The 26,994-nt window shown below is 41.7% G+C and overlaps 1 protein-coding gene across 3 annotated transcripts in view; it reads left to right on the top strand.

Annotated features, from left to right (window-relative positions):
• Nucleotides 1-442: 442 nt before the first annotated feature.
• Nucleotides 443-26,994, top strand: part of LOC106605009 (transcription factor HIVEP3) — a 92,947-nt gene continuing 66,395 nt past the window's right edge. For all 3 annotated transcript variants that reach the window (XM_045718289.1, XM_014200201.2, XM_014200202.2), the window contains exon 1: nt 443-695. The gene's annotated coding sequence lies outside the window, so the exon portion shown is untranslated. The remainder of the gene's footprint in view (nt 696-26,994) is intronic.

The raw sequence follows: 26,994 nt of genomic DNA on the forward strand, positions 1-26,994 counted from the left end.
TGCTATTTCTATGATTCCTTGATTAAGTTTCATTTTTGCATCTTTTACTTTTGGTTTTGTACACCAGCTCCAAACAGATAAATGCAATATATTTTTATTATAGAACATATATTTTACAGCGGTTTAGATGGTACAATGATTTTCTACAATATACATGTTTTTTTTTATAACAAACTGAATTAGGTGAACTATTAGAATTTTAGCAACCAAGAAATGGCGGAGCAATTTCTGCATAGTGCATCTTTAAACGGTGTAAGAGGATTCGTTTTCCAGATAGTAGCAATAATAAGAAGTATGTTGAATATTTCAAGTGGGGACTCTCGCTTTGCAAGCCCCAGTATGAAAAAGATTTAAAGTTGGGACTTTTGCTTCACAAGTCCCATCGATGTAAAATGTCCTGTTAAGCCAGGCCAATGAGAGACGACGAAAGGGGGCGGGATCCTCTTGACGTCTGGTGCGGCGGCGCGAATGTTTGTGTAGCGCGAGATGATGTTTTTGTTGTTCTAATCTTCTGAATATGGCTTCGTAGTTCGTTTGACAAGGCGTAGGGAAAGCCCCCCCCAATTTGTTTCAGCTTGCCTTCAAGCATCGCTGCAAGATCTGCACTACACACAGTGACACAGCCGAGGAAATGCGGACTTCTAGCCCTTTCACTACGGGTTAAATGGCTGCAGCACCCACACCGTAGCAAGCTGGTAAGTAGTGCTAAACGGTGTAACTTCACGCTATGTATTTTAGTCGTTCGAATGACCGGGTTAGTGAATAATATGATGGCATTATGTCCAAGCTCTAGGAACTATTAAGAAATATGGCAGTTGTAGGCTAATGCTGTGAAGTGGAGGACTTTGGCACTCACTCTGTTTATTTTTACAATAGTTGAGGTGCTCAACATTCATGTTTCCCAATCTCAGTATAAAGTACACAGTATATTATTGCTACTGTAACGGCATTGGAACTCTAGTACATGCCGTGAATTGAATTGCACTTCCTGACTGCCAAATCACAGAGTTTCTAAACCCAGAGGCACAACATCGCAAGACTTTCGGGAACGCTTGCGAAACAGACCAAGCAGTCCAGGTCCAGGTTTGAGAAGTCAGTTAGAGTAATTGTTACTTAGTTAATTTTCTGAAATCTAAAGGCACAACCTTGATTCGAGCCAATGTCTTAAGTAGTTGATCACTCCAGCCTCTGGAAGGTGACACATTGACACGTTTTCATTTAATTCAGAAACAACTTAATATCGAAGGAGGGCCTTTATCTTACGGCCTGCACATGCGCAGTTTGGCGCGAGACGACCGTTTGACCCATTTACGTGTTTCTGCGCATGAGTTTCGCAAACAAACATCGCCATGACATCGCCAAGTGTTATAGGCAGAAACTGCCTCTTCAGTAGAGATCCCCATCTTCATATTGTACTGTCTTTGATCAAATTCTGAATATGCTATGCTATTATTGATAAGAATTTTGAATGTGTATTTTGACATGGGTTAAAATAAGAATATGCTATATATTTGACATACGTGCAGCTATCTGTTTAAAATACTTGTTTGTTGTAATATAGCCTAATATCGTGCATTTCTAGTATCAATTGTGTGCGTAAAATAACCGTGCGCAAAATATTTGTTTGCATAAACTCCAGCCAGGCAAAAGTTTAATTTTTCTTGGTTACATTCTTGTGCAATGGGGAAAAAGAAGGGTGGCAAAAATCGTTAGGTCTACCTGCCTTCATTCACCAACGTAAAGTCTGACCATTTATATGAATTAATGTGATAACTTGCTCAATATATTCTTGATGATTGCAGTTGATCATGTTATACAGTGAAATAATAGCTTAGAATAGAATTTCATAGGCATACATCTGCCAAGATGCGATTTCTAGAAATATCATCTTGAAATGTGAAAGCAAAGCATGCATTCATCCAGTTGTGGCTTGCCTATATGCCAGCCATCTGTTGATTATGAATTCTGGAGAGCGCCCACTGCCCAGAATGAAATTACGCATAGCCTAGTGATGGTCTGCTTTGTTGGGAAAGCTTGAGTCAGTGCACTGTAGTGGGTCACCTGTCAGAAAACACACATTACAGTAATGTTGATCGTATTTGATCTCCTCCTTAATATGGTGGTATGACATTTTCTGTGCATTGGTCATAGGACATGGTCAATATTTTTTTTGTTATTGTCCGCGTTTGACACGATGCGGTCTTGGTTCTTTTTTCTACACGTTAAAAGGTACTGCCATCAAGGGCATTTTAGGGCAAACAGTTAGACTATACTGTAGGCCTACATGACATGCCCATGATATAAAAATATGTTTGCATGGAATCCTGAAGCATTTGCTTTGCATCTATTCCTTATTTCCTTCATATTTTCTATTACCCCATATGTGAATTACTCATTAGTGTGGATAACTTTAAAATCTGCATACATTTCTTTCATTTTTTTTATACTGTCCTTCATTCAGAGAGAAGTAGCTTACTCTTTTGGAAGTTTAGAAGTTTCACTGTGCACATTCCTAATAATGTCATTCACAACCCATCACCGTTTCATTAGCAAATGAATCTACTAATTTCAATCAGGTCAGTGACCGGTCCAGTGGTTTCAAAAACCTGCCCTTTTATGTAATCTGTTGCCTGCATCTTTTATTATTTTCCCTGTACAAGTGTAATTACAGCTTAAGTGTAATACTAACTAGCACCACCAAGACATTTTCTGACATGTGTCCAAGATGCTCTCTGATCGCCCTCTGCAATTGGTTGGTTGCTTCGTTTTGTTGTTCGATTCGATTTATAATTGATTTCTGCCTCCTCTCCTAATGGCAAAGTAGAGGATGACACTTCAATAATGTGTTGAAATATATTATTTTACTTACAATGTGTACTGCATTGAAACATAAACATGGTATTTTAAAACAAAAATCTTGTTCCTCTAGTAACTAAAATCAAATAATGTTATTGGTCTCATACACATACTATATTTAGCAGATGTTATTGCGGGTGTAGGGAAATGCTTGTCTTCCTAGCTCCAACAGTGCAGTAATATCTAACAATACACAGAAAAAAATAAAAAAGTAAAATAATGGAATTTAGAAATATTAGGAGGAGAAATGTCTGGAGTGTGTGTGCGTGTACAGTGCATTCGGAAAGTATTCAGACCCTTTGCCTTTTTCCACATTTTGTTTTGTTATAGCCGTATTGTAACATTTATTAAATAATCTACACACATTACCCCATAATGACAAAGCAAAAACAGGTATTTAGAAATTGTAGAAAATGTATAATCTCTTAAGGATCGGCCCCTTTTTTTTCTATTTCCGCCTAAAATGACATACCCAAATCTATATGCCAGTAGCTCAGGCCCTGAAGCAAGGATATGCATTTTCTTGGTACCACTTGAAAGAACACTTTGAAGTTTGGGAAAATGTGAAAGGAATGTAGGAGAATATAACACATTAGATGTGGTAAATGATAATACAAATATTTTTGTTTGTTGTTGTATTATTCCAGCCCAGGTGCAATTTAGATGTTGGCTGCTAGATGGTTGCAGTGTATGTGCAACGTTTTAGACTGTTCCAATGAAAGATTGCATTTCTGTTCAAAATGTTTTATCAAGACAGCCCAAATGTGCCTAATTTGTTTATTAATAACTTTACATGTTCGAAACTGTGCACTCTCCTCAAACAATAGCATGGCATTCTTTCACTGTAATAGCTACTGTAAATTGGACAGTGCAGTTAGATTAACAATAATTTAAGCTTTGCCTATATCACATATGTCTATGTCCTGGGAAATATTCTTGTTACTTACAACCTCATGCTAATAGCATTAGCCTACGTTAGCTCAACCGTCCTGCAGGGGAACCACCAATCCTGAAGATAACATTTTAAATAAACATATTACATTTACATAAGTATTCAGACCCTTTACTCATTAATTTGTCTTGGGTATGATGCTACTAGCTTGGCATGCCTGTATTTGGGGAGTTTCTCCCATTTGTCTCTGCAGATCCTATCAAGCTCTGTCAGGATGCATGGGGAGTGTAGCTGCACAGCTATTTTCAGGTTTCTCCAGAGATGTTCGATCGGATTCAAGTCTGGGCCCTGGCTGGGCCTCTCAAGGACATTCAGAGAATTGTCCCGAATCCACTCCTGCATTGTCTTGGCTGTGTGCTTAGGGTCGTTGTCCTGCTGGAAGGTGAACTTTCCCCCCAGTCTGAGGCCCTGAGCTCTCTGGAGCAGGTTTTCATCAAGGATCTCTCAGTACTTTGCTCCGTTCATCTTTCCCTCGATCCTGCCGCTGAAAAACATCCCCACAGCATGATGCTGCAACCACCATTACTTCACCGTAGGAATTGTGCTAGGTTTCTGCCAGATGTGAATCTTGGCATTCAGGTCAAAGAGTTCCAATCTTGGTTTCATCAGACCAGAGAATCCTGTTTCCTTTAGGTGCCTTTAGGCAACTCCAAGTGGGCTGTCATGTGCCTTTTTACTGAGGAGTGGCTTCCGTCTGGCCACTCTACCATAAAGGCCTGATTGGTGGAGTGCTGCATGGTTGTTCTTCTGGAAGGTTCTTCCATCTCCACAGAGGAACTCTAGAGCTCTGTCAGAGTGATGATCGGTTCTTGGTCACCTCCCTGACCAAGGCCCTTCTCTCCCGATTGCTCAGTTTGGCCAATCGGCCAGCTCTAGGAATAGTCTTGGTGGTTCCAAGCTTCATCCATTTTAAGAATGATGGAGGCCACTGTGTTCTTAAGGACCTTCAATGCTACAGAAATGTTTTCGTTCCCTTACCCAGATCTGTGCGTCGACACAATCTTGTCTCGGCGCTCTACAGACCATTCCTTTGACCTCATGGCTTGATTTTTTTTCTCTGACATGCACGGTCAACTGTGGGACCTTATATAGACAGTGGTTTTTCTTTCCAAATCATGTCCAATCATTTTAATTTATCACAGGTGGACTCCAATCAAGTTGTGGAAACATCTTAAGGGTGATCAATGGAAACAGGATGCACCTGAGCTCAATTATGAGTCTCCGAGCGAAGGGTCTGAATACATATTTAAATAAGGTATTTCTGTTTATGTTTAATACATTTCCAAAAAAATCTAAACCTGTTTTGGCTTTGTCATTATGGGGTATTGTGTGTAGATTGAGGGGAAATGTTTTTTATTTCATCCAGTTTAGAATAAGGCTGTAACATAACAAAATGTGGAAAAATTCAAGGGGTCTGAATACTTTCTGAATGCACTATAGTAGCGTTTCATAGCAACTGATTCGCTGGATCCAAAATCCAAAATCCAACCGTGCTATTTTTGATTTCGATTTTTTTTGTTGCATTGTGTGTACCGTAATTTCCGGACTATTAAGCGCACCTGAATATAAGCCGCACCCACTGAATTAAAAACAAACAAAAAAATATTTTGAACATAAATAAGCCGCACATGTCTATAAGCCGCAGGTGCCTACCGGTACATTGAAACAAATGAACTTTACACAGGCTTTAACGAAACACGGCTTGTAACAAAAATAAATAGGCTTTAACGAAACACGGCTTGTAACAAAAATAAAAATGAGCAGTAAGCTTTAGTTGTCTTTTTTCACTGAGTCAATTCCTCACGCTGCTGTTTGCAACATCTTATCATCGACTCATTACGACAAGCTCCCGTGCAGCAGCTCTATTTCCTTTTCCAACAGCCAGATCAATCGCCTTCAACTTGAAAGCTGCATCATATGCATTTCTCTGTGTCTTTGCCATGATGAGGGTGACAAAATGACTACCGTAATCAGAATGATGGGAAGTTTGAGAGCGCTCAATTTAATCTAAACAGTAAACAAAAAAGTTCTTTGACCTTAACCCGTTCGGCAATTTCATTGGTCTAATGAAAGCTTCATGCCGCCAAAAAACTGAGCACGTCACAGAATGTGTTTTTTCTGGAAAAGAAAAATTGAAAGCGGGAAAAATCCTTATATTAGCCGCGTCATTGTTTAAGCCGCGAGGTTCAAAGCCTGGGAAAAAAGTTGCGGCTTATAGTCCGGGAATTTACGGTAACTTCTTTTGTACATGATGTTGCTGCTACCTTATGACCGAAAAGAGCTTCTGGACATCAGAACAGCGATTACTGAACTTGAATTGGATGAAGAATTTTTCATTATTAATGAGTCGGACAACAGGGATTTACTCCAGACACCCGAACAAGCCCTCATCCCCGTCATTCGCAGGAAAAAGAGACGGAGGTTTCACGGAAGGAGGTCTGGGTGCCTTGTGAGGATCCGGCTTTCGAGTGGCTAATCCGCCTTTGCCATCAGTACTATTGGCCAACGTACATTAACTGGATAATAAAGTGGACAAACTAAAAGCAAAAATATCCTACCAACGGGACATTATCTGTAATGTCTTATGTTTCACTGAGTCATGGCTGAACGATGACATGAATAACATACAGCTGGCGGGTTATACACTGTATCAGCAGGATAGAACAGCAGCCTCTGGTAAGACAAGGGGTGGTGGTCTAAGAATATTTGTAAACAGCAGCTGGTGCACGATATCGAAGAAACTCAAGGTTTTACTCGCCTGTGGTAGAGTATCTGATGATAAGCTGTAGACTGAACGATCTACCTAGAGAGTTTTCGTGTATATTTTTCGTAGCTGTCTATTTTCCACCACAAACTGATTTGCTGGCACTAAGACCCCACTCAATGAGCTGTATACGGCCATAAGCAAACCGGAAGACACTCATCCAGAGGCGGTGCTCCTAGTGGCTGGGGACTTTAATGCAGGGAAACTTAAATCTGTTTTACCTAATTTGTACCAGCATGTAAATGTGCAACCAGAGGGAAAAAAAACTCGAACACCTTTACTCCACACACAAACACGTACAAATCTCGCCCTCCAGTTGTCAAATCTGACCGTAATTCTATCCTACTGATTCCTGCTAACAAGCAAAAATTAAAGCAGGAAGCACCAGTGACTCGGCCAATAAAGTGGTCAGATGAAGCAGATGCTAAGCTACAGGACTGTTTTGCAACCACAGACTGGAATATGTGGTGTATTCCTCAACTCCATCGGAAGAATCCCAGAACATCAGTCACTGGTTTTATCAATAAGTGCATCGACGAAGTCCTCCCCACAGTGACTGTACGTACATACCCCAACCAGAAGCCATGGATTACAGGCAACATCCGCACTGTGCTAAAGGGTAGAGCTGCCGCTTTTCAAGGAGCAGGACTATAACCTGGAATCTTATAAGAAATCCCACTATGCCCTCAGACAAACCATCAAACAGGCAAAGCGTCAATACAGGACTAAGATCGAATCGTACTACACCGGCTCCAATGCTCGTCGGATGTGGCAGGGCTTGCAAACTATTACAGACTACAAAGGGAACCACAGCTGAGAGCTGCCCAGTGACACGAGCCTACTAGACGATCTAAATTACTTCTATGCTCGCTTCGAGGCAAATAACACTGAAACATGCATGAGAGCACCAGCAGTTCCAGAAGACTGTGATCACGCTCTCCGCAGCCGATGTGAGTAAGACCTTTAAACAGGTCAACATTCACAAGGCCGCAGGGCCAGACAGATTACCTGGACGTGTACTAAGAGCATGCGCTGACCAACTGGCAAGTGTCTTCACTGACATTTTCAACCTCTCCCTGTCAGTCTGTAATACCAACATGTTTCAAGCAGACCACTGTAGTCCCTGTGCCCTAGAACACTAAGGTAACCTGCCTACATGACTACCGACCCGTAGCACTCATGTCTGTAGCCATGAAATACTTTGAAAGGCTGGTCATGGCTCACATCAACACCATTATCCCAGAAACACTAGACCCACTCCAATTTGCATACCATCCCAACAGATCCACAGATGATTTTTTTTTTATGTATTTTTTTATTTCACCTTTTATTTAACCAGGTAGGCAAGTTGAGAACAAGTTCTCATTTACAATTGCGACCTGGCCAAGATAAAGCAAGCAGTTTGACACACACAACACAGAGTTACACATGGAGTAAAACAAACATACAGTCAATAATATAGTGGAAAAATAAGTCTATATACAAAGTGAGCAAATGAGGTGAGATAAGGGAGGTAAAGGCAAAAAAGGCCATGGTGGCGAAGTAAATATAATATAGCAAGTAAAACACTGGAATGGTAGATTTGCAGTGGAAGAAAGTGCAAAGTAGAAATACTGGGGTGCAAAGGAGCTAAATAAATTAATATGATGCAATCTCTATTGCACTTCACACTGCCCTTTCACACCTGGACAAAAGGAACAGCTATGTGAGAATGCTATTCATTGACTACAGCTCAGCATTCAACACCATAGTGCCCTCAAAGCTCATCACAAAACTAAGGGTAGGTAACAACACATCCGCCACGCTGATCCTCAACACAGGGGCTCCTCATCGGTGCGTGCTCAGTCCCCTCCTGTACTCCCTGTTCACTCATGACTGCACGGCCAGGCACAACTCCAACACTATCATTAAGTTTGCAGATGACACAACAGTTGTTGGCCTGATTACCAAGAATGACGAGACGGCCTATAGGGAGGTCAGAGACCTGACCGTGTGGTGAAAGGACATCAACCTCTCAATGTGATCAAGACAAAGGAGATGTTTGTGGACTTAAGGAAAATGACAACCGAGCACGCCCCCATTTTCATCGATGGGGCTGCAGTGGAGTAGGTTGAGAACTTCAAGTTCCTTGGTGTCCACATCACCAACAAACTAACATGGTACAAGCACACCAAGACAGTCATGAAGAGGGCACGACAAACCTATTTTCCCTCGAGACTGAACAGATTTGGCATGGGTCCTCAGATCCTCAAAGTTCTACAGCTGCACCATTGAGAGCACCCCGGCGGGTTGCATCACTGCCTGGTATGGCAACTGCTCGGCCTCCGACCGCAAGGCACGACAGAGGGTAGTGCGTACGGCCCAGTACATCACTGGGGCCAAGCTTCCTGCCATCCAGGACCTACTATACCAGGCAGTGTCAGATGAAGGCCACAAACATTGCCAAAGACTCCAGCCACCCTAGTCATAGGCTGTTCTCTCTGCTTCCGCATGACAAGCGGTACCAGAGTGCGAAGTCTAGGTCCAAGAGGCTTCTAAACAGCTTCTACCCCCAAACCATAAGACCCCTGAACAGCTAATCAAATGGCTACCCAGACTATTTGCATTGCTTCCCCCTCCCCCCCTCTTTTGCGCTGCTGCTACTCTGTTATTATATATGCGTGTTCACTTTAATTACTCTACCTACATGTAAATATGACCTCAATTACCTCGACTAACCGGTGCCCCTGCACATTGACTCTGTACCGGTACCCCCTGTATATTGCCTTGCTATTGTTATTTTATTGCAGCTCTTTTATTATAATTTTTTTTTAACCAACAATGCAGTTTAGTAAGCATTTAACTGTAAGGTCTACACCTGTATTCAGCGCATGTGTCAAATAAGATTTGATCAACTATATAATATTTGACTGCAACATTGAAGAAGACACTCATTGTTTGACGTGTTGATTTTGGTCGTATACACATACTGTATTTAGACTGCTATGCCACTTGGGAGTCCAAAACTGCTATCTCAGTGGTAGAGGCATCACTACAGGCCCTGGTTCGATTCCAGGCTGTATCGCAACCGGCCGTGATTGGAAGTCCCATACGGCAATGCACAATTGGCCCAGTGTCGTCCAGGTTAGGGCTTGGCCGGTGTAGGCTGTCATTGTAAATAAGAACTTGTTCTTCACTGACTTGCCTAGTTAAATAAAGAAAATGTTGGACATGTGAGCCTTCTGTAGTGAAACTGGAAATAATTGGTGATCTGACAGGTTCAGGCAACACCACTTGTTGGATATCTTGCCTTGGTTTCCTTTTATGAGAGGCAGTGCTAAGAGAGACTGCCAAGAACCTTGCCCTCATCCAGGCCAAGGTGGTGAGACATCATAGGCGTTGTTGATGTCTTCACCAGACAGGATGCTCTTGCCAGCACACTTGGGATCCAACATGTACGCTGCGGTGTGTATGGGCTTCAGGCAGAAGTCTTAACGGCTTTTGATGTATTTCAGAACGGAAGTTTCCTTTGCTTGGAGCAACAGTGAAGTGGGAAGGGCAGTACGGATTTCTTCTCTTACATCTGCAAGCAGAGTCTGAACATCAGAGAGGATGGCATTGCCTCCCTTAATTTGTGCAATGGCTACTGCTATAGGTTTTGGGAGTTTCAGGCTGCTTACCACCCTCTCCCAAAATCCATCGTCCAGGAGGATCCTCTTGATGGGGCTGTCCGTATCGACAGACTGTGATATGGCCATTTCTTGGAGAGACTCCTTCCCCTCCAGGAGACTGTAAAACATGATGACAACACCACTCCAACGGGTGTTGCTGGGCAGCTTCAATGTGGTGCTGTTATTCTTCTCACTTTTCTTGTTGAGGTAGATTGCTGCTATAACTTGATGACCCTTCACATACCTAACCATTTCCTTGGCTCTCTTGTAGAGTGTATCCATTGTTTTCAGTGCCATGATGTCCTTGAGGAGCAGATTCAATGCATGAGCAGCACAGCCAATGGGTTTGATGTGAGGGTAGGACTCCGCCACGTTAGACCAAGCAGCCTTCATGTTCGCAGCATTGTCTGTCACCAGTGCAAATACCTTCTGTGGTCCAAGGTCATTGATGACTGCCTTCAGCTCATCTGCAATGTAGAGACCGGTGTGCCTGTTGTCCCTTGTGTCTGTGCTCTTGTAGAATACTGATTGAGGGGTGGAGATGATGTAGTTAATTATTCCTTGCCCACGAACATTTGAGATGATTGCAATATAGTCTGCTTTCTCTATGATTTTCTTGACCTTCACCTGAACTCTGTTGAACTCTGCATCCAGCAAATAAGTAGATAAAGCATGTCTGGTTGGAGGGGTGTATGCTGGGCGAAGAACATTCAGAATTATCTTCCAATACACATTGCCTGTGAGCATCAGAGGTAAACCAGTTACATACACAGCTCAAGCAAGATATTCATCAGCATTTTTCTGACTATGTTCCTCCATCGAGTAAAAAAAACTTCTAATTCCAGGAAGACCATGAGCTGTTGCTATCGATAAGGTGTCTGATTCATAATTTTCACCTCGAATAGAAGTAGAGGGACTTTTGTCAGAGGTTGCTAGCTGAGGGTAGCTGAGGGTACTTTATGCACTTGGCCAGATGATTCTGCATCTTTGTTGCATTCTTCACATATGATTTGGTACAGTATTTGCAAATGTACACATCTTTTCCTTCTTCATTAGCTGCCGTGAATTGTCTCCACACATCAGATAGTGCCCCTGGCATTTTCCTGTAAAGATCAGAAAAGATTATTCAAAAAAATAAATATACAATTCCATGTACAGTTAGATTAAATAACTCCTTTTGAAAGATAAATGTTTTAAAATGAAAGATAAATGTTTTAAAATGAAACCTTTATGGAAACAGGTGAATTAACACTCCTCAGTTTGCAGGCTTAAGCAAGCCTTAACCCACATGGTAGCAAAAACTAACTAGCAGAAATTGTTAACAAGTTAGAAATTATTTAAACACACTTTGCTGTATGCTACTATTTACTAGTTAACTAAAAATCATGTCATATAAAATATATTCACCACACCCAGTATTGTAATCAAAACTTACCAGAAAGCATGTAGTCCTTGGCTCAGACAGTGTAGTAGTGTGGGCTCAATAGCATCTCATTAGTGTGCAAGATCTTGAGAATCAGCTGTACATGGAAGAATGCACTGTGTATGCAGGGGGTTGCAATTCCGTTGCATTGGGATAGTTTAACCAACATATGCCACAAGGCCTAGAATTACCTTATGTGTATCCCACAAAAAAAGGTTAAATGTTAACTTCTTTTGATGAATTTAAGCAAAATTCCCCAAATTCCAATGCTTAACTTCGTATGGAAAAATTCAGACCCTTTGCAACCCTAACGGTGACCATGACTCTGTGGCTGCTATTGTAGTTGTGCATTACCCTTGCTTTGGCCTGCCAGTGGTCATTGAAAACACACACACACACACACACACACACACACACACACACACACACAACACAGGGTGTTTAATACCAGAGACTGGTCCTAGGGACAGAAGTAAACAGGCGGACACAACCGTTTCATGTCCCTGCCGCAGGTCATTAATCCTGTTCTCTGAAACACAAGGGAATAATAGAACCACTGTGTCCCTCAGAGAAGAGGGAGCCAGGAACAAGGCCCTGGACACACACTTTTTGTGGAGGGGCTGAAAACAGGGACCCGGAGCACTGGTCAGGAAGCCAACTGGCCCACTAGCCTGATTATTTCAGTAAGGTCATTAATTAATTGTAAAGGCACAACATGCATACTTACTATGTAGACCAGGGATCATCAACTAGATTTAGCCATGGGCCAAACATTCCCAAAAACCTGTTTTCACTGGGGTATTGTATGTAGTTTGATGAGGAAAACATTTTATTTAATACATTTTTGACTAGGGCTGTAATGTAACAAAATGTGGAAAAATGGAAGGTGTCTGAATACTTTCCAAATGCACTGTATGTCCCTGGCCCAGACCCAGCTTTGTGTGTTGGCTACCTCAACGAAAAAGTATTTGGTAGCAGACTCGACTGATGTGTTATTGCGGTTGGCTCCAGTGCCAATGGTGATTACACAATAGACACACACACACACACAGGGCAGGTGTAGATGGGGAGGATGTTGTTACTGTAACACTCCTTACTCCCACAGTAGTTAATCATTACATGTGCTCATATTTACCAACAGAACATGGGCTCATATGAGGGATTTTGCATGGTGCAGTTGTCAAATAGCTCCCTACATGAAATGGTCTTAATAGTACCCAATGCCTGTAACCACACAAGGCCTTTAGGTAACAGCTCTCTCACTGAGGTTTAGTGTGTGTGGGGAATATTGTCTGTACTACTTCTGCCTGGGCTATATCTTTATGTGTAAACTGAAGTTGGCTGTGACAATCCCTCATGTTATACACTCCTTTTGGGAGAGGGAATGTAGAGAACCTCAGGTGTGTGTGTGGTCTCTTGTGCAACAGTGGCAGTGTGGCTGCAGTGTCATACACCACAAGTACAGTATGTCTGTGGTGGCATGCTATTATTGGTAAGAACAGTGTTTAGAGGGGTGTCTTGTAGGGATGCACAATATATCGGTTAGCATATCAGAATTGAGCGCTATTAGGTTAAAATGCCAACATTGGCCCGATGTCTAGTTTAACGCCGATGGGCGAAACCGATGTCTAAGCTGACGTGCATACCTATATAATGTAGGCAGATGACATAATGACGCCACAAGAAATACAGTGCTACACAGAACAAAAGCAGAAAAATACTAAGCGCACTCTTCTAACAAGTTCAATTTGAGCAGTCATTTGAAAGAGTAAAAATTTCAGCGAGACAACTCAAAGGCGAAATCCATTAACGCCAAGATAATGGAATTCATTGCCCTTGACAATCAACCGTTCTCTGTCGTGGATGATGTTGGCTTTCGCCGGCTGGTCGAGCACCGGTACACACTTCCAAGTAGGCGCTATTTTTTTCAGACGTTTCCCTACCAGAGAGTTCCACAGTATTGTTGAAACGCACATGGAAATATGAACACCTAGCTCTATTCGAGCAACTGACTCGAAATAAGCTCAACTGCTTCTGCAGCAGACGTGATACCCTCTGTCATGGCATTGAAACGCCTGCTCAACAAAACTGCCGACACAGACCGTAGGGTTAAAACTTTCAAAAGTACTCTACAAGAGGCTGTGAACAAGCAATTCATGGCAGTCTCTCTGAGCCTCTTTACTGTGTCGCCACCATGCTTGACGCTAGGTACAAGGACCGCTACTATCGATGCAGACAAGAAAAAGGGTTTACATGAAATGTTAAACACAGCTGGACAAGATGGAAATGGACACAGTGACAGTGCGCACTGAGGAAGAGAGGCCACGGACAGACAGAGCTGAAACTTCACTGCTTGACATGTATGATGTAATCTTGGTTGAGACTGAACAATGAAACAGCACAGCAAATAAGTGAGAGAGGTTTTGGTAATGGGGACATATGTAAATGCCAACAAAATAACTTTTTTGTGTGTGTGTGTGTGTTTAACTGTACTAGAATGCTTAAAAGGCAGCAACATTGTTTTTATCAGATATCGGTTTCAGACAAAAATGTAATATCGGTGCATCCCTAGTGTCTTGTTTTAGGAATGGATAAGAAAGCTACTGCCCATGCAGTGTCCATTGTCCAGAGCTGGTGACTAGTCTCTTTCATCTCATTGACATGGGATACCATTGAAATGGAAGCTTAGCTGTAACCTTCACACATTCACATTTTTCATGGAATCCTGTAGCCTTAATGTGTTTAGTGGATGCAGGGTCCAAATGACCATGGCTAGATAGTGCTGTGTGGACTTGTGTGTTGATCCTTCAATAAAGACTGTAGAGAAGGTCCATTTAAGGGGCTTTATTGGCATATGTTGCATTGCCAAAGCAAGTGAAATAGTTAATAAACAAAAGTGAAATTAACGATAAAAAATTAACAGTAAACATTACACTTGCACTTCAAATGTCATTATGTCTATATGCCGTGTTGTAATGATGTGAAAATAGTTAAAGTACAAAAGGGAAAGCTATGTATCTGTTTTTTACAATGGTGTTTGTTCTTCACTTGTGGCAACCGGTCACAAATCTTGCTGCTGTGATTGCACACTGTGGTATTTCACCCAACAGATATGGGAGTTTATCACAATTGGATTTGTTTTCAAATTCATTGGGGGTCTGTGTAATCTGAGGGAAATATGTCTCTCTAATATGGTCATACATTTGGCAGGAGCTTAGGAAGTGCAGCTCAGTTTCCACCTCATCTTGTGGGCAGTGTGCACATAGCCTGTCTTCTCTTGAGAGCCAGGTCTGCCTTAGGTGGCCTTTCTCAATAGCAGGGCTATGCTCACAGAGTCTGTACGTAGTCAAAGAATTCCTTAATTTTAGGTCAGTCGCAGTCATCAGGTATTCTGCCACTGTGTACTCTCTGCTTAGGGCCAAATAGCATTCTAGTTTGCTCTTTTTTTGTAAATTATTTCTTTGTTTTCTCATGATTTGGTTGGGTCTAATTGTGTTGCTGTCCTGGGGCTATGTGGGGTCTGTTTGTGTTTGTGAACAGAGCCCCAGGACCAGCTTGTTTAGGAGGCTCTTCTCCAGGTTAATTTATTTGTAGGTGATTGCTTTATTATGGAAGGTTTGCTATCAATTCCTTTTAGGTGGTTGTATAATTTAACGGCTCTCTTCTGGATTTTGATAATTAGCGGGTATCGGCTTAATTCTGCTCTGCATGCATGCATTTGGTGTTTTACATTGTACACCAAGGATATTGTTGCAGAATTCTGCATGCAGTCTCTCAATTTGGTGTTTGTCCCATTTTGTGAATTCTTGGTTGGTGAGTGGACCCCAGACCTCACAACCATAAAGGGCAATGGGTTCTATAACTGATTGAAGTATTTTTTTTTAGCCAGATCCTAATTGGTATGTCACATTTTCTGTTCCTTTTGATGGCATAGAAGGCCCTTCTTGCCTTGTGTCTCATCGTTCACAGCTTTGTGGAAGTTACCTGTGGCACAGAGGTATGTATAATTTGTGTGCTCTAGGGCAACAGTGTCTAGATGGAATTTGTATTTGTGGTCCTGGCAACTGGACCTTTTTTGGAACACCCTTATTTTTTGTCTTACTGAGATTTACTGTCAGGGCCCAGGTCTGACAGAATCTGTGCAGAAGATCTAGGTGCTGCTGTAGGCCCTCTTTTGTTGGGGACAGAAGCACCAGATCATCAGCAAACAGTAGACATTTGACTTCAGATTATTGTAGGGTGAGGGTTAGGGTGCTGCAGCAGACTGTTCTAGTGCCCTCGCCAAAGTTTTAGAACAGCTAATCATTCAAGGGTTTTTCTTTTTTTACATTGTAGAATAATAGTGAAGACATCAAAACTATGAAATAACACATTGAATCATGTAATAACCAAAACAGTGTTAAACAAATGAAAATATATTTTATATTTGAGAATCTTCAAATAGCCACCCTTTGCCTTGATGACAGCTTTGCACACTTGGCAATCTCTCAACTAGCTTCACCTGGAATTATTTTCCAACAGTTTTGAAGGAGTTCCCACATGCTGAGCATTTGTTGGCTGCTTTTCCTTCTCTCTGCGGTCCAACTCATCCCAAACCATCTCAATTTGGTTGAGGTTCGAAGGATTGTGGAGGCCAGGTCATCTGATGCAGCACTCATTACTCTCCTTCTTAGTAAAATAGCCCTGACACAGCCTAGATGTCCAAATCTCCAATTTGGACTCCAGACCAAAGGACAAATTTCCACCGGTTTAATGTCCATTGCTCGTGTTTCTTAGCCAAAATAAGTCTCTTCTTATTGGTGTCCTTTATTAGGGGTTTCTTTGCAGCAATTTGACCATGAAGGCCTGATTCATGCAGTCTCCTCTGAACAGTTGATGTTGAGATGTGTCTGTTACTTGAACTCTGTAAATAATTTATTTGGGCTGCAATTTCTGAGGCTGGTAAATCTAATGAACTTATCCTCTGCAGCAGAGGTAACTCTGGGTCTTCCTTCCCTATGGCGGTCCTCATGAGACAGACTTTTTTTGTTGTTGCCAATTTTAACCACACACTTGTTTATTTACATGAATTTATGTGGTATGCTTTTCCCACAAAACCCACTTTCCATCAATTTGTATAGCAGGCCCTTATACCAAATTGAGTTGAAAGACTTTGCCTCTTTTTTTTCCTTTTTTTTGTCAATTAGGATGTGCAGGGTGAATATGTGGTCTGTCGTATGGTAATTTGATAATCTTATTTGACATTTGCTCAGGTTATTGGGGTCAAATTTGTCTCTTTTTTTTTGTGGATTGGGGTGATCAGTCCTTGGTTCCAAATATTGGGGAATATGCCAGAGCTGAGGATGATGTTTAAGTATAGCCAATTGGAATTTGTTCTGTATATTTTATAATTTCCTTTAGGATACCGTTAACCCCACAGGCCTTTTTGGGTTGGGGGGTTTGTATTTTGTCCTGTAGTTCATTACATGTAATTGGAGAATCCAGTGGATTCTGGTAGTCTTTAATAGTTGATTCTAAGATTTGTATTTGATCATGTTTTTGCTGCTTGTTATTTGTTATAGAGCCAAAAAGAGTGGTTTATCCATATCTCCGTTTTGGATAGATACCTCTTCGTGTTGTTGTTTGTTTAGAGTTTTACAATTTTCCCAGAAGTGGTTGGATTCTTCTATGGATTCTTAAATTACATTTGAGCTGATTTCTGACGTGCTGTTCCTTCTTTTTCCCTAGTGTATGTCTGTGTTATAGTGATTCACCATAGTGAAGGCGTAGGCTCAGGTTTTCTGGGTCTCTGTTTTTGGTTGGATAGGTTTCTCAATTTCTTACATAGGTTTTTGCATTATTTTTCAAACCATTTGCCATTGTTAATTTCCTTACGTTGTTTGCTTGACATTTGATTTGATACGCACATAGATTTGATAGGAAAGCTGAGAAAGCAAATAATCTGTTTAGGTTTTCTACTGCCAAGTTTACACCTTCACTCTCTTACAGTGAAACATTTTGTCCAGGAAATTGTCTAGAAGGGATTGAATTTGTTGTTGCCTAATTGTTTTTTGGTAGATTTCCACACTACTTTCCTTCCATCTATAGCATTTTGTAATATCATTCAGTTCCTTTGGCATTGATGCCACATGATTGACCATGGCTCTGTTCAAGTAGTGTGATTTTGCTGTGATCTGATAAGGGTGTCAGTGGACTGACTGTGAACGCTCTGAGACTCTGGGTTGAGGTCAGTGATAAAGTAGTCTACAGTACTACTGCCAAGAGATGAGCTATAGGTGTACCTACCATAGGAGTCCCCTCAAAGACTACCATTGACTATGTACATACCCAGCGTCCGACAGTTGTGACACGTTTTTGTTGGTTATGTTGTCGTAGTTGTGTTTAGGGGGGGTATATGGGGGAGGGAATGCTGTCTCCTCCAGGTAGGTGTTTTTCCCGTTGTGTGTTGAGGGTGTTGTCAGGTTCTTGTCCAGTTCTGGCACTTCCGACTTCAACTGTATGTCCTGCTGTCATGTTGAGGTCCTTGCCGCAGGGGCGGGGGGCATTGGGTGGCCAGAAGGGGCATAGGTCTGATATGGGGGGGCTACAGTTGAAGTCAAAGTTTACATACACCTCAGCCAAATACATTTAAACTCAGTTTTTCACAATTCCTGACATTTAATCCTTGTAAAAATTCCCTGTCTTTAGGTCAGTTAGGATCACCACTTTATTTTCATAATTTGAAATGTCAGAATAATAGTACAGATAATTATTTCAGCTTTTGTTTATTTCATCACATTCCCAGTGGGTCAGAAGTTTACGTGCACTCAATTAGTATTTGGTAGCATTGCCTTTAAATTGTTTAACTTGGGTCCAACGTTTCGAGTAGCCTTCCACAAGCTTTCCACAATAAGTTGGGTGAATTTTGGTCCATTCCTCCTGACAGAGGTGGTGTAGCTGAGTCATGTTTGTAGGCCTCCTTGCTCGCACATGCTTTTTTAGTTCTGCTCACATATTTTCCATAGGATTGAGGTCAGGGCTTTGTGATGGCCACTCCAATACCTTGACTTTGTTGTCCTTAAGCCATTTTGCCACAACTTTGGAAGTATGCTTGGGGTCATTGTCCATTTGGAAGACCCATTTGCGTCCAAGCTTTAACTTCCTGACTGATGTCTGGAGATGTTGCTTTAATATATCCACATAATTTTCCTCCCTCATGATGCCATATATTTTGTGAAGTGCACCAGTCCCTCTTGCAGCAAAGCACTCCCACAACATGATGCTGCCACCCCTGTGCTTCACGGTTGGGATGTGGTTCTTCGGCTTGCAAGCATCCCCCCTTTTCCTCAAAACAAAACAATGGTCATTATGGCCAAACAGTTCTATTTTTGTTCCATCAGATCAGAGGATTTTTCTCTAAAAAGGACGATCTTTGTCGATATAGGACTCGTTTTACTTTTGATACTTTTGTATCTGTTTCCTCCAGCATCTTCACAAGGTCCTTTGCTGTTGTTCTGGGATTGATTAGCACTTTTCGCAACAAAGTACGTTCATCTCTAGGAGACAGAGTGCGTCTCCTTCCTGAGCGGTATGACGGCTGCGTGGTCCCATGGTGTTTATACTTGCGTGCTATTGTTTGTACAGATGAACGTGGTACCTTCAGGCATTTGGAAATTGCTCCCAAGGATGAACCAGACTTGTGGAGGTTTACAAAAACATTTTCTGAGGTCTTGGCTGATTTTGCTTGACATCATGGGAAAATCAAAAGAAGAGGCACAGAGTTTGAAGGTAGGCCTTGAAATACATCCACAGGTACACCTCCAATTGACTCAAATGATGTCAATTAGCCTATCAGAAGCTTCTAAAGCCATGACATAATTTTCTTGAATTTTCCAAGCTGTTTAAAGGCACAGTCAACTTAGTGTATGTAAACTTCTGACCCACTGGAATTGTGATACATTGAATTATAACTGAAATAATCTGTCTGTAAACAATTGTTGGAAAAATGACTTGTCATGCACAATGTAGATGTCCTAACCGACTTGCCACAACTATAGTTTGTTAAAAAGACATTTTGTGGAGTGGTTTGAAAAACGAGTTTTAATGACTCCAACCTAAGTGCATGTAAACTTCCGACTTCAACTGTATATAGGGTGCGGCCAGAGTTTGCTCGGGTTGGTCTTAGCTGGTTTGGGTGTGGCTTGTGATGCTCTGGTCTGGGTGTAGGTCCTTTTTGCATGGGTTCTCTGTTCAGGTCCTTCAGGAGTTGGTCTTGCAAGTTTTGGAGTGTTGGTCTTGCAAGTTTTGGAGTGAGTATCGCTGGTCTGGACAGGGTGTCCGTTGCTTTATTGCTCCTGTGTGAGGTGCTGGGGCCACTCTGTGTTGCATTTAGAGATCAGGCCAGATGCATGACTTTCATATTTATCGATTGGTCTTGCAGGCAAGGCGTTGCATTTCAGTGGTGGGGCACACACACACACACGCACACACACACAGAGAGACACAGAGGTTTTATAGGTCCCAGGATACACAGGCCCTCAGCTGAGTGTGTTGGAGGGTACACCCTGTTTTCACAACGTCCCAGAACTTTTTAACAAGACTTCATTGTTCATTTTAATTGTAACATTTAACTTCCTGATGAGTGACACACTGTTCAGTGAAGATAGTGGCTGAAAATCAAGTAAAGCAATCTTTAGTGCTTATTTATAACAAAAAAAATCAAGTTTAAAGCTTGTTTCGAAGCCAAAACTTCAAAACCAAATATGTCAGCTTTCTTGTACTTTACCTCCCTAATTTGTTCTTCTCAAATGTCTGTTCTTCTCGATTTTCTCTTTCCTCTTACTCCCTGCTCTTTCTCTTTGCCACACTCTCTCCCTCTACCCTTCTCCCCCACCCCCTCTTTTCTGCCCATGTGTGGTATCTGCCTGTCCTTTTTAGGCTCAGCCTGGTCACACCTCAGTGGTTAAGTGAGGGAGGTCTGTCTGTCTGTGCCTGTGTGTGTGTATACCAGAGAAAAAAAGGAGAAGTGATTAAAAACATGCAGGAGCCACACCAGTATCTCTCCACATCTCTCTATTTCCCAATCAAGTTTTCCACTCCTCTGTAACCTGTCTCCCCTGTGAGAGTAGCAGTGCTGTGAGCAAGGCTGTGTCTGTGTTCCTTTGTGCTTGTGTGGAAGCCGTCTAGGTGGTTTCCAGTGCTGGACCCCTGTGTGCCTTGCTCTGGGGGGATTCTGCTTCATGGGGGGGATGGGGACGGGGGGGACGAGCGGAAGAGGGTTTTGGCGGAAAATCCTCCAGCCGTGCCTGGGATCTGCCGAGTGAATTCTGCTGATGGGAGACGCTCCAGAAAAGCCCCCACAGCCTTGCCTCTGTCTGTGAAAACAGACACACACACGCATAGTCTGAAAAAGCGCTTAGAATCCCTATAAAGGTTTCCAGTGGAATCCAGATGCGTTATCCAGTCTCTCTAACACTACTGTCTGTGGTGCACCATGTTCAGCCCACAGCAATGCTGTCTGTCTCGGTTTGCTTGTATGACATAAACATTTACGTCATTTAGCAGACGCTCTTATCCAGAGCGACTTACAAATTGGTGCATTCACCTTATGATATCCAGTGGAACAACCACTTTACAATAGTACATCTATCTTTTTTTTTGGGGGGGGGGGGGTTAGAAGGATTCCTTTATCCTATCCCAGGTATTCCTTAGAGGTGGGGTTTCAGGTGTCTCCGGAAGGTGGTGATTGACTCCGCTGTCCTGGCGTCGTGAGGGAGCTTGTTCCACCATTGACTGGGCTGAGCGGGAACTGTGCTTCCGCAGAGGTAGGGAGGCGAGCAGGCCAGAGGTGGATGAACGCAGTGCCCTCCTTTGGGTGTAGGGACTGATCAGAGCCTGAAGGTACGGAGGTGCCGTTCCCCTCACAGCTCCGTAGGCAAGCACCATGGTCTTGTAGCAGATGCGAGCTTCAACTGGAAGCCAGTGGAGTGTGCGGAGGAGCGGGGTGACGTGAGAGAACTTGGGAAGGTTGAACACCAGACGGGCTGCGGCGTTCTGGATGAGTTGTAGGGGTTTAATGGCACAGGCAGGGAGCCCCGCCAACAGTGAGTTGCAGTAATCCAGACAGGAGATGACAAGCGCCTGGATTAGGACCTGTGTGAGGAAGGGTCGTACTTTGCGAATGTTGTGGAGCATGAACCTACAGGATCGGGTCACCGCCTTGATGTTAGCGGAGAATGACAGGGTGTTGTCCAGGGTCATGCCAAGGCTCTTAGCACTCTGGGAGGAGGACACAATGGAGTTGTCAACCGTGATGGCGAGATCATGGAACGGTCAGTCCTTCCCCGGGAGGAAGAGCAGCTCCATCTTGCCGAGGTTCAGCTTGAGGTGGTGATCCGTCATCCACACTGATATGTCTGCCAGACATGCAGAGATGCGATTCGCCACCTGGTTATCAGAAGGGGGGAAAGGAGAAGATTTAATTGTGTGTCGTCTGCGTAGCAATGATAGGAAAGACCATGTGAGGATATGACAGAGCCAAGAATGTAAACAGATACATTCACTTTTAATTGTTAACTCCAGGGTTGTGTGTGTGTGTGCAGCACAGGGTGGGTTGCACCAACATGGTGTAAATTAATCTTAGATTAGACCTAATCTATACTTTGTAAATGTAAGTTTATAATTAATCAGATATATGATGCACAATTTAATTTTAAGCCTAATCTAAGGTTAAATCAAATCACATGTCATAAAGGATTCACCATAGCAATTTGTTCTAATTCTTTTTCTGTGGAAACAAACCCGCATTGCTAGCTTGGTTGCTGGCTAGCTAGCAAAGTGAGTTTTCACTTATTTGTCAAATTAGTTTGCTGGCTAGTTGAGTTTTACATACATGATAAGCTAAAGGAAATGATGGTGTTAATCACACCAAAAATACTGTATTTACACAGTTAGATAAAGGTTAAAATAAAAAAAATACACTGACATTTGATGAACTTAAAACCCCTATGCAGTCTTTGTATTTTTAAATCATCACTGTATGTCTAGTAAATCACTGTTTATTTAATGAAAATAACTCCAAGATACACTACCGGTCAAGAGTTTTAGGACACCTACTCATTCAATGTTTGTTCTTTATTTTTACTATTTTCTACATCTGTGAATGATGGACTGTTGTTTCTCTTTGCATATTTGAGCTGTTCTTGCCATAATATGGACTTGGTCTTTTACCAAATAGGGCTGTCTTCTGTATACCCCTCCTACCTTGTCACAACACAACTGATTGCCTCAAACGCATTAACCTGTTGGGGCTAGGGGGCAGTATTTTCACGGCTGGATAAAATTTTTTACCCGATTTAATCTGGTTACTAATCCTACCCAGTAACTAGAATATGCATATACTTATTATATATGGATAGAAAACACCCTAAAGTTTCTAAAACTGTTTGAATGGTGTCTGTGAGTATAACAGAACTCATTTGGCAGGCAAAACCCTGAGACATTTTCTGACAGGAAGTGGATACCTGATGTGTTGAATTACCTTTAAGCCTATGCCATTGAAACACACAGGGGTTGATTAATGTTTTGGCACTTCCTATTGCTTCCACTAGATGTCACCAGCCTTTACAAAGTGTTTTGAGTCTTTTACTGTGAGATCTGACCGAACAAGAGCCATGGAACGGTGATGGCCGATTAGACTCTGGCGCGAGTTCATGTTGGGTACCCTCGTTCCAATACGTTATAAAAGAGAATGCATTCGTCCACCTTGAATATTATTCATGTTCTGGTTAAAAAAGGCACTAATGATTTATGCTATACAACGTTTGACATGTTTGAACGAACGTAAATATATTTTTTCCCCTCGTTCATGACGAGAAGTCCGGCTGGCTTAGATCATGTGCTAACAACACGGATCTTTTTGGCTATAAATGATGAGCTTTTTTGAACAAAACTACATTCGTTATGGACCTGGGATTCCGGGAAGTGACATCTGATGAAGAGAATCAAAGGTAATGGATTATTTACATAGTATTTTCGATTTTAGATCTCTCCAACATGGCCGTTTGTCTGTATAGCAAAGCATATTTTTCTTGGCGCAGTGCTCAGATTATTGCAAAGTGTGATTTTCCCAGTAAGGTTATTTTTAAATCTGGCAAGTTGATTGCGTTCAAGAGATGTAAATCTATAATTCTTTAAATGACAATATAATATTTTACCAATGTTTTCTAATTTTAATTATTTAATTTGTGGTGCTGACTTGACTGCCGGTTATTGGAGGGAAACGATTTCCTCAACATCAATGCCATAGTAAAACGCTGTTTTTGGATATAAATATGAACTTGATAGAACTAAAAATGCATGCATTGTCTAACATGATGTCCTAGGAGTGTCATCTGATGGAGATTGTAAAAGGTTAGTGCATCATTTTAGCTGGTTTTATGCTTTTGGTGACCCGGTCTTTGAATTGACAAAACATTACACACAGCTATTGTCAATGTACTCTCCTAACATAATCTAACTTTATGCTTTCGCCGTAAAACCTTTTTGAAATCGGACAACGTGGTTAGAGATGTTTATCTTTCAAAGGGTGTAAGATAGTTGTATGTTTGAAAAATTTGAATTTTGACATTTATTTGGTTTCAAATTTGCCGCTCTTGAAATGCACCTGCTGTTGATAGGGTGCACCACGGGTGGCACGCTAGCGTCCCACATAGCCCCAAGAAGTTAAGAAGGAAAGAAATTCCACAAATTAACTTTTAACAAGGCACACCTAATAATTGAAATGCATTCCAGGTGACTACCTCATGAAGCTGGTTGAGAGAATGCCAAGAGTATGCAAAGCTGTCATCAAGGCAAAGGGTGGCTATTCAAATATACATTTTTAATTTAACACTTTTTTGGTTCCTACATGATTCCATATGTGTTTTGTTGTCTTCACTATTATTCTACAATGTAGAAAATATATTAAAAATAAAGAAAAACCGTTGAATGAGTAGGTGTTCTAAAACTTTTAATCAGTAGTTTGTGTGTTTATTATTTCGTGTGGGCTTTAGGAAACAAATTTGAAGATATTTATTTACACAGCCCTGATTGGCTGAAAGGATGGTCTAGAGCTAGCCTGACTCACACTACATTCTTCTGCTGTTCTGTCGTTCCCTACATACTTTATTCTAAGACTGCCATCATTGAAGTCGTTTGTGGTGATGAGGGGTGTTGTACAAAACAAATTAATCAGCGATTTGATTGTCTCTAACCAGTATCAAAGCCATAACGAATTTTCAAACTGCCGCTTTACCCACATGTTTTCTGGCTCTAGCCCAACCCATTGGTTTCTGGACTAATCAGACGGCCCCGAATGTGTTAGCATTCGGTAAAGGGTCGGAGATGTACTCAGATCCAGACTCATTGCGGAGAAGAAACTGACGTCGGTGGGCGTGGCGTAGCGTTTGCAAGGAGTCTGGGTACACAGGCAAGTCTAGAGCTCACCCCTTTATACAGATGAACCGTCATTGGTCTGTTGTGATGTCAATATGTGCGCCAAAAGTTCCATCCCACCCTGAACAGGCTGAGAGTTACACAGAAAGGACAATCATCATTTTCACAATTTTAAGTTTTATTTCAACCTCATAGGGTGGAAATACATAATTTAACCCTTTTGACACGTAAGAACTCTCCGGTGTGATCATTCCAGAGTGGTCCCTGCAGCATATGCTCAAACCGGTGTGATGAGAACATTTATTTAGAATGTCCAGTTACGATTGATGCAACAGTCAGCGTTTTTAGCTGGCCACAGTTTTTCACAAACATTTTGCACAAATAGTCTTTACAGCGTTACGTCAATGTGAGCAGTTTATTTTTGGATGCAATGTTAAGACATTCACAGAAGTAGCGACAGCATAACACAGTTCTCACCTAAACCGGAAAACGTAGGCTACATTAGTCATTGCACTAACTGAGGATAGAGTGACCTAACACAAGCAGTCATATTTAGCTAACTCTCGGCTGACAGAAACCATAATATGAATTAGCTAATAGCAATTACTATTTACAGTTCATCACGGGTGAGCTCACCAGTGATCTAAATAATTTAGTAAAACGCTTTCTAAAAATCTAAAGTAATCTGACGATGGGTAGTTTGTGCACACCACCCATGTTTGTTTTTCCGCAACCACCAAAGATAAGTGGTTACAAGATGAGATGGGTCTGTTTTGCAGTATGCATGTTGAAGGGGGTGTGTCGTCTACCATCATTCACTTCCTTCATTCACTTACGGAGGTTTACTCGAAAGACGAGTGAACCATCCCTTCACCTCGTTTTGTGATAACATCTTTGGTCTGACCGACTTTTGTGACAACCAGAATGCATTGCATGATGTCAACAAACATGGCGCCACACACAGCTGCCAATTTAATCAAATTAACTGTATTTTTAAAGCCCTTTTTACATCAGCAGATTGTGTTTATACAGAAACTCGGCCTAAAATGCCAAACAGCAAGCAATGCAGATGTAGAAGCACATTGGCTAGAAAAACCTCCCTAGGAAGGCAGAAACCTATAGAGGAACCAGGCTCTGAGGGGTGGCCAGTCCCCTTTTGGCTGTGCTGGGTGGAGATTATAAGAGTACATTGCCATAAAGGCCAAATCGTTAGCTTAACATTAGCTCATCATAATCAGTACAACATTCAAAAAAGTATTTACATATATCATATGAGGAGGTGGAACACACCTCAATTCACACTGTTATTATGAAATAAAACTTAGTCAGAAAATCATTTGAAATTGACAAGTTGTAACAGCTATAGATAATTAGCAGGCATCATGCCTTGGTTTGAGATCAGTGGGGGTTAACTGCCCTGTTGTGCAACAATCACATTTTGGAACAGTGAGTGCATTCTGACATCATGCGCATAAAAGAAAACTCATTGCAGGGGCGACCGTTAGATATTTGGAACTCAAGCGTGAAAAGGTAAAAAAAAATGCACTGATACTTTGAACCTCCTCCAGTGGCAGTTTTAGATTTCATCTCTAAACTCAATTTAAATTTCATTTTATAACAATGGAGCAAAAAATATTACATTTGATCTTGGTTTGAAGTCAATTAAACTTATTTTAGAAGAAGTATTACATTGAACAATGACAATGTAAAACTAGGTTTATAGTTAGTTTAGATTGATAGATAAACCTTGATTTAACACCGTTTTAAGGGTTAATCCATGTTGGTGCAACCCAACCACACATTTGTAGGGTCGGTGGTGGGAGTGACGGGGTGTGGCAATGGGCGCAGTCAACCAATTGTCACAGCTACATTTATCTTACACTCTCATCTTGGCATTGTAGAGACATTTTTGCATTTTTGCAATGCTACAATTTTC

This window comes from Salmo salar, chromosome ssa05, assembly GCF_905237065.1.
Source record: "Salmo salar chromosome ssa05, Ssal_v3.1, whole genome shotgun sequence".
NCBI lineage: Eukaryota > Metazoa > Chordata > Actinopteri > Salmoniformes > Salmonidae > Salmo > Salmo salar.